Genomic DNA, 8642 nt, shown 5'->3' on the forward strand with positions numbered 1-8642 from the left:
TATTCATTATATAAATACCAGGACACTTGAACTGATCCTTTGTGATACGATTTTTCCCCCTCTCAAAAAAAAATTTTTTTTTCTCTATTCTTGGAGAATTCCATGACTTTTGCTTCTAGATTTTTAAATTTTATTTTAGAGAGAGCGCGCACATAAAGGGGGGAAGGGAAGAGGGAGAGAGAAAATCTTAAGCAGGATCCATGCTCAGTGCAGAGCCCAACATGGGGTTCAATTCCATGACTCTGGGATTATGATCTGAGCCTAAATCAAGAGTTGGATGCTTCCAGATATTTTTCAGGTAAACCTTTTATTTGGGGATAATTTTAGATTCACAGAGAAGTTGCCATGATGGCACAGGGAGTTCTCATATACCCTTCACCCGATTTCCTCTAACATTAGCATCATACGTTCCCGTAGTACATCAAAACTAAGAAATGAACATTCATACATTACTATTATTGAAACTCCAGATTCTTCTTCCAAATTTCAACAATTTTCCCACTAATATATTTTTTCTCTTTCCGGACCCAATCCAGTATAGCACATTGTATTTAGTCACGTCTCCTGAGTCTCTCCTGTGACGGTTTCTCAGTCTTTCCTTGTTGTTGTTGTTTTTTGTTTTTTGTTTTTGTTTTTGTTTTTTGGTCTTCTTTTTTAAATCACCATGACAGTTTTGAAGAGTATTAGTCAGATATTTTGTAGAACATCCCTCAGTTTGGATTTCGTCCCATGACCAGACTGGGGTGGGTTGCTTTGAGGGAGAATGCCACATAGGTGAAGTGCCTCTTTCATCACGTGATATCAGCTGGTGACTTGATACCCTGGTCACTTGATTAAAGCAGGTGTTTGTTTGTCAGATTTGTCTCCTGTAAAGTTACTATTTTTCCCCTTTCCATACTCTATTCTTTGGCAGTGAGTCACTCAGTGCAGCCACATTCAAGGGAGAAGAGACAATTAAGCTCCATCTGGAGGGGAGAGCAGCTACATATGTTATCTGGAATTCTTCCATAAGGAAGATTTTTCCCCCCAATTATTTATTTATTCAATCATTTAGGTCATCCTGGACTCAAGTATATTCGCTTTACACTTTGTGTTATCCTCCAATACTACACTATTTATTTTGTTACTCAGATTTTCCCAGGTTTGACCATTGAGAGCTCTTTCAGGTTGACTCTTGTGTCCCGCTGACATGTCCCATCCTGATTAATTTAAGCACTTCCGTACTTTCTGGCACAAGCTCCTAGACTTTGACATTATATTTTTTGCTTTGGCAATCAGAGTCGTAATTTCCCAGAACTCTGTCCCGATTTTTTTTTTTTTAAAGAGATGTATTTCTTGTTTGATGAATCCACAACAATCTCAATTAGAACTTATTTCTAATCATAACATTGTAAGGGCTATTTGTTTACTGGATTTAAATGATCAGAATTATGCTCTAGATAAAGCATGAAAGACTTAATTATGGTTATAAAACATAGGTAACTATAACTCTTGGCAATGTAAAAGTAACAGAAGTGTTGGGGCCAGAATAAGGTGGAGGAAAGGTAAAATAGCGTATGGATGCTAATTTCTTCATGTTACATGGTAGAACGTGTGAGATATAGCTAACGTGGATGAAACTGGAAATAAAGATTGTAGATGATTATTGAGCTTGAGGAAATAATCAGTAGAAGAATAAGCTAACACTATAACCAATACAATGGGGAAGGGATTGGAAGATGAACAGGAGTATAAGGGAGCACATTTCTTCATTTTTTCACGAAGGGAGTCCATAATTATTCATCCAGTTGATCAAGCAAGACATGAAGGTAAATGCATACCAATCAGATTTGGGGTGAAAGTCACCACATCTAAAGTTAGAAAAGCTTGCTGGTTTCCTTAGAAGAGGGGACATAGGGCAGGGTGAGGTAGGGTGGAGCAAAACTGAGTTTTTCCTTAGTAACATTCTGTATTTATTTATTTATTTTTATTTTTTTTTCAACGTTTATTTATTTTGGGGACAGAGAGAGACAGAGCATGAACGGGGGAGGGGCAGAAAGAGAGGGAGAGACAGAATCGGAAACAGGCTGCAGGCTCTGAGCCATCAGCCCAGAGCCCTTCGCGGGGCTCGAACTCACGGACCGCGAGATCGTGACCTGGCTGAAGTCGGACGCTTAACCGACTGCGCCACCCAGGCGCCCCAGTAACATTCTGTATTTAAACATGTAACAAAATGTAGTCCTTTTATGAAAATAACTTAAATGTATGTGAATGCTGAATGCAGAAACAAACGGGTGCTTGGTAGAAAATGTGGGGTAGGGGCGCCTGGGTGGCGCAGTCGGTTAAGCGTCCGACTTCAGCCAGGTCACGATCTCGCGGTCCGTGAGTTCGAGCCCCGCGTCGGGCTCTGGGCTGATGGCTCAGAGCCTGGAGCCTGTTTCCGATTCTGTGTCTCCCTCTCTCTCTGCCCCTCCCCCGTTCATGCTCTGTCTCTCTCTGTCCCAAAAATAAATAAACGTTGAAAAAAAAAATTAAAAAAAAAAAAAAAAAGAAAATGTGGGGTAGGCAGGGATATGACGGGGTTGGATGAAGTGTGCTGTGTGCAGGGTGGTGGCTGCAAAAAGCAGCTCACCTTGGGTAGGCGGGCTCCCCAAGGTAGGACCCCTTTGCTCCTTCAGCGTGTTCCTTCCTCTGGCAACATACCCAGGCCTTGCTGAGCTCCATCCAGAGCGTCTTGGGCTGAGAATGGAGGCATCTTTGCTCTTAACATCTAACCAAACCTTACAAGGTTGCTCACCCGGGAGCTGGTGTTCTCCACTGTGGCCAGGATATAGTGCACTTACACTTTCCTTCTCAGAGTGAAGGTAGTTGTGGGGGGAGGATTCCCAGGAGGGATGGTGACCAACCATCCAGGTTTGCCCACCACCGTCCCCGTTTAAAACGGAAAGTGCTAGGTCTCAGGAAACTCCTCTGTCTAGGGCACATCTAGGTACTTGGTCACCCTTTCCAAGGGGACAATTCTAGCCCTGACTCTCACTCCCCCTCCATCTTTATTCTGCTGGAAGAGACCAAAGAACCCACGGCTTGTGGGTGTCACCTCTAGAGCCACTAGCATTATGTGCTTTCTGAATTCTAGAGGGTCTGCAATAGTTGGGGGGTGAGATGTAGGTCAGAAAGCTGGTGATGCTGATTTCTGGATGGAGAAGGGGAAGGGGAAGAGAGGACTCTGAGGAAGGGAACTAGGAGATGTGGGGCAAGATAGGTTAAGGTAGGGTGGTTGTTCCCCCTCCAGAAATTATGTCCAGGTGGGGGCATATAGTTCAAACTTAGAAGCCCAGATTTTTTTTTTTAAGTTTATTTATTTAGTTTGAGAGAGATCGAGTACATACGTATGCAAACAGGGGAGGGACAGAGAGAGAGGACGGAGAATCCCAAACAGGCTCTGCGCTGTCAGAGCAGAGCCCGATGTGGGGGCTTGAACCCACAAACCATAGTCCTTATTGCAGTGGCTAGGATCCCCGCTGTTGCATTCAGTAGAAGTGGTGAGAGCTATCTTTGCCTTGTTCCTGATCTTACGGGAGAAGTATTTAGTATTTAAAGGGGACGTACTTAGTATTTCAACTTTAAGTAGCATGTTAGTTATAGGCTTTCCATAGTTTCCCTTTATTAAGCTAGAGGAAGTTCCCTTCCATAGCTAATTTACTGAGTGAGTTTTTATCATGAATGGATATTAAATTTTGCCAAATGCCTTTTTCTGCATCTATTGAGATGGTCATACGGCTTTTCTCCTTTAATCCATTAATGCAGTAAATTACATTGATTTTAAAATGTTAAACCAACCTTATGTCCTGAGATAAATCCCACTTGATCATGATATAGTGTGTCTTTTCATCTGCAGTTGGATTCAATTTGCTAATACTTCAGGATTTTTTTTTTTGAGCACCTACTATGTATTATGCTCTGCTAATAAAACTACATTGCCTTCATGTATAATGAGGCTCATATGGAATACTTAACTATAGTTTTGTTTTTTTTTTTTTACTTGTAATATCGTTTAAGTTTTGGTATCAGGATTATTAGGGTCACTTAAAATAAGTTGGGAAGTGTTCCTTCATTTATTTTCTGAATATGTTTGAGTAAGATTAGTATTACTTCTTCCTTAAATATTTTTTATAGTTCACCATTGAAGTCCTTTAGACCAGGACAAGGTTTGGAGACAAGGTTTTTGATAATAAAGTCAGATTTGATTAGAGTTCAGATGTTCTAATTCTTTTTGTGCCAGTTTTGGTAATTTGTGTCTTTCAAGGAATTTGCCCATTTCACCTAAATTGTTGGATTATTGGTGTAAAGTTGTTCATAATAACCTTTATCATCTATATAATATCTGTAGGATCTGAGTGATATTCTTATATTCATTCTTAATGTTAGTCATTTGTATTTCCTTTTTTTAAAAAAATCAGTGTTGTAGGGATTTCATAATCTTTTTTTTTTTTTTTACAGTGCCAACTTTTGGCTTTGTTGATTTTTCTCTATTCTTTTAATCTCATTGATTTATATTCTTATATTTATCATTTTCCTTCTTCCATTTGCTTCGGGTTTAATATGTTCTTTGTTTTCTTGGGTTTTTAAAAAAAAGTTTATTTATTTATTTTGAAAGAGAGAGAGAGCAAGCACAAGCAGGGGAGAGGCAGAGAGAGAGGGAGGGAGGGAGAGAGACAGAGACAGAGACAGAGAGACAGAGAGAATCTTAAGCAGCCTCCATGTTCATCACGGAGCCAGATGCTGGGCTCAATCTCGCTACCATGAGATCATTACCTGAGCCCAAATGAAGAGTCAGATGCTCAATCAACTGAGCTTTCCGGGCACTGCCCCCCTCCCATCCCTTTATTTTCTATCCATCTATGTCTTTATATTTAAGGTGTGACTCTTGGGGCTCTTGGGTGGCTCAGCCGGTTGAGCATCTGACCTGGGCTCAGGTCATGATCTCACAGCTCATGAGTTCCAGCCCTGCGTCAGGCTCTGTGCTGACAGCTTGGAGCCTGGAGCCTGCTTTGGATTCTGTGTCTCCCTCTCTCTCTGCCCCCTGCCCCCACTTGCATTCTGTCTCTGTCTCTCTCAAAAATAAATAAACATCAAAAAAAATTTTTTTAAGTGTGACTCTTGAAGGCAGCATGTAGTTGGATCTTATTTTTTTATTCTTTTAACTGAAATATTTATTCCATTTTTATTTAATGTGATTTTCTATATGGTAGGATTAGGTTTACTATTTTGTTATCGGTTTTCTTTTTCTGTTCCCTCTCTTTTTTTTTTGTTCCTGTTTCTCCTTTCCTGTTTTCTTTTGGTTTAGTCAAATACTTTTAATACTTCATCTTCATTTATTCACTTTTTAAGTCTTAAGTGCTTGTTCTAGGGATCATAATATGCATCCTTAACTTATCACAGTCTACCTAGAATAAAATATATGACCCTTGCAACAATATAATTCCATTTACCTCTGTCCTCTATGTCCTATTGTCCTAATGTTGTCATATATTTTACTTCTACATGCCTTAAAAATCCCATAGTAAAGTGTTATTAATTTGGTATTTAACAGTCAGTTAAAAGTTAAGGGAAAAAAATGCCTTCTATTTTGTCCATATATTTACCCTTTCTGGTGTTCTTCATTCCTTTCAAAGGATCTACCTTTTCCATCTGGTGTCATTTTCCGTCAGCTCAAAGAACTTTCTTTAGCATTTCTTGTAATGCAACTCTGCTGGTGGTGAATGCGCTCTGCCATCATCTGAAAATATCTTTATTCTGCTTTCATTTTTTGAAATGAAATTTGGGGGTGACAGCCCCCCCCCTCCTCTAGCACTTTAAAAATGTTATTCCATTGTCTTCTGGCTTCTCTTGTTTCTGATGAGATGTCAATCTTCATTTGAATTGGTTTTCCCTATATAATTGTGTTTGTAAGGTGTCTTTTCTCCTCTGGCCACGTTCAAGATTTTCTCTTTATTTTTGGCTTTCTGAAATTTGATTATGATGTACTTAGATATTATTCCTTTGTATTTATCTTACTTGGGTTTTGCTGAGCTCGTTGGATCTAGAGGTTGATTTTTTTCACCAATTTTGTGAAATTCCGTCATTATTTATTCAAATGTTTTTTCTGCCTCATTTTCACTTCCTTTAAAAAATTCTTATTCTTGGGACGCCTGGGTGGGTCAGTCGGTTAAGCGTCCAACTTCGGGTCAGTTCATGATTTCACAGCTCTTGAGTTGGAGCCCCGTGTCGGGCTCTCGGGCTCTGTGCTGACAGCTCAGAACCTGGAGCCTGCTTCAGATTCTGTCTCTCTCTCTCTCTCTCTCTCTCTCTCTCTCTGCTCCTCCTCCCACTTGCTCTGTCACGCTTTCAAAAATAAATAAAAATTTTTAAAAATTATTATTCTTTAAGATTGTTTAGAGTGATTTTAGGTTCACAGCAAAACCACAAAGTGGGTACAGAGATTTTCCACATCTGCCCCCCACCCCCCACGCATGCATATCCTTCCCCACTATCAACATTCCCTATCAGAGGAGTACATTTGTTACATTTGATGAACATATATTCATACATTATAATCACCCAAAGCCCATTATTTACATTAGGATGTCTTACACTTGAAGAGTTGGGACAAATATATAATAACATGTATCCACCATTATAGTATCATAGAGTATATTCACTGCCCTAAAAATCATCAACCACTGCTCTTTTTACTGTCTCCATAGTTTTACCTTTTCCCGAAGGTTCTATAGTTGGAATCATACGGTATGTAGCTTTTTCAGATTGGCTTCTTTCACCTAGCAATAGCATTTAAGGTTTCTCCCTGCATTTTCATGGCTTGATAACTCATTTATCTTTAGCACTTATGAATAATATTTCATTGGCTGGATGTATTCCAGTTTATTTATCCATTCATCTACTGAAAGACATTTTGGCTGTTTCCAACTTTGGGCAATTATGAATAAAGCTGCTACAAACATCTATGCAAGTTCTTGTGTAGACATACATTTTCAGCTTATTTGGGTAAATCCCAAAAAGCATGATTTCTGGATCATATGGTAAGGGTATGTTTAGTTTTGTAAGAAACTGTCTTCCAAAGAAGCTTGTCTTCCAAAGTTGTATTCCTACCAGCAGTGAATGAGAGTTCCTGTTTCTCCACATCCTCACCAGCGTTTGATGTCTGTATTTCAAATTTCATCCATCCTAATGGGTGCATAGGAGTACCTCATCGCTGTTTTTTTTTTTTTTTTTTTTTTAAGTGAGCTCTATGCCCAAAGTGGGACTCTTCAAACTCATGACCCTGAGATCAAGAGTCACATGCTCTACTGACTGAGCCAGCCAGGCACCCCTCATTGCTGTTTTAATTTGCATTTCTCTCATGTCATAAGATGTGAATTATCTTTTCATTTACTTATTGGCCTGCGTATATTTGCTTCGATGACCTGTCACTTCTTTTTCTGGGGCTGAAACTACATGATTTTTTCCATGTGTCAGTGAGGGCTTGAGAACAATCTATATGAAGATTTGGGGTCTTGGCCCCTCTGTAGTTCCCTCCTTTCCAGGATTTCCCCCTTCAATTTCCAGCCATTCTAGCAGCCCCAAATTCCTTCCTCTGATACCTCAAACAGCTTTCAGGTCCCTCCAGGTTTCTGCTTGATTCCAGCTTCCCTACACTGCCCAGACTGGGAAGTGCCCTCAGGGCAAGAACATATAAAAGCAGATTTCCCACAGTGTGGTTCCCATCTTTCAAGAGCAAAATCTCCTCCAGTTTTTGGACAGTTTTTGTTTGCACTCCAGTACCTTCGAATTCTTTTGTTTTCTAAATTTTATTTTATTATTTATTTATTTACCTATTTACTTATTTACTTATTTATTTATGAAAGAGAGCACACATGCAAGGGCAGGGGGTCAGAGGGAGAGAGAGAATCCCAAGCAGGCTCCATGCTCAGCACAGAGCCCCATGCAAGGCTCAGTCCCATGACCCTGGGATCATGACCTGAGACAAAATCAAGAATCAGATGCTTAACCAACTGAACCACCCAGGAGCCCCCAAATTCTTGTTTTTATATTTTGTTCAAAGTTTATATTGCTATCTCCCGGGGGTTAGTCAACTATAAGATACTTTACCACTACTACAATCATATCTGCTGTCTCTCTCTCTTTTTTTGAAATTTGTAATGTTTATTTTTGAGAAAGTTACAGAGCATGGGCGGGGAGGGACAGAGAGAGAGGTAAACACAGAATCTGAAGCAGGCTCTGAGTTGTCAGCACAGAGCCCCATGTGAGGCTCGAACCCATGGACCATGAGATCATGACCTGAGCTGAAGTTGGACACCCAAATGACTCTCTTTTTTTTTTTTTTAATGTTTATTTATTTTTGAGGGAGAGACAGAGTGCCAACGGGAGAGGGGCAGAGAGAGAGGAAGAAGAGGATCTGAAGCAGGCTCCAGGCTCTGCGCTGTCAGCACAGAGCCTGGACGTGAGACTCGAACTCAGGAACCACGAGATCATGACCTGAGCCCAGGTTGGACGCTTGCTTAACTGACTGAGCCATCCAGTGCCCCTCTCTTGTTTAGAAAGCGAACGATACTACCACAACCTGGCAAAGGCCTCTCTGTTAGCAAGGGTATCTGTCCCTTCCT

At 40.3% G+C, this 8642-nt stretch overlaps 1 long non-coding RNA gene across 1 annotated transcript; it reads right to left on the bottom strand.

The window, feature by feature from the left end:
• Positions 1 to 288: 288 nt before the first annotated feature.
• On the bottom strand, positions 289 to 3032 carry LOC123602407. The gene is made up of 2 exons (XR_006714488.1): positions 2777 to 3032; positions 289 to 965 (listed from the first exon to the last, which is right to left on the bottom strand). It is a non-coding gene; the product is annotated as an uncharacterized LOC123602407 (long non-coding RNA).
• Positions 3033 to 8642: the final 5610 nt, after the last annotated feature.

This window comes from Leopardus geoffroyi, chromosome D1 (genome assembly GCF_018350155.1).
Source record: "Leopardus geoffroyi isolate Oge1 chromosome D1, O.geoffroyi_Oge1_pat1.0, whole genome shotgun sequence".
Taxonomy (NCBI): domain Eukaryota; kingdom Metazoa; phylum Chordata; class Mammalia; order Carnivora; family Felidae; genus Leopardus; species Leopardus geoffroyi.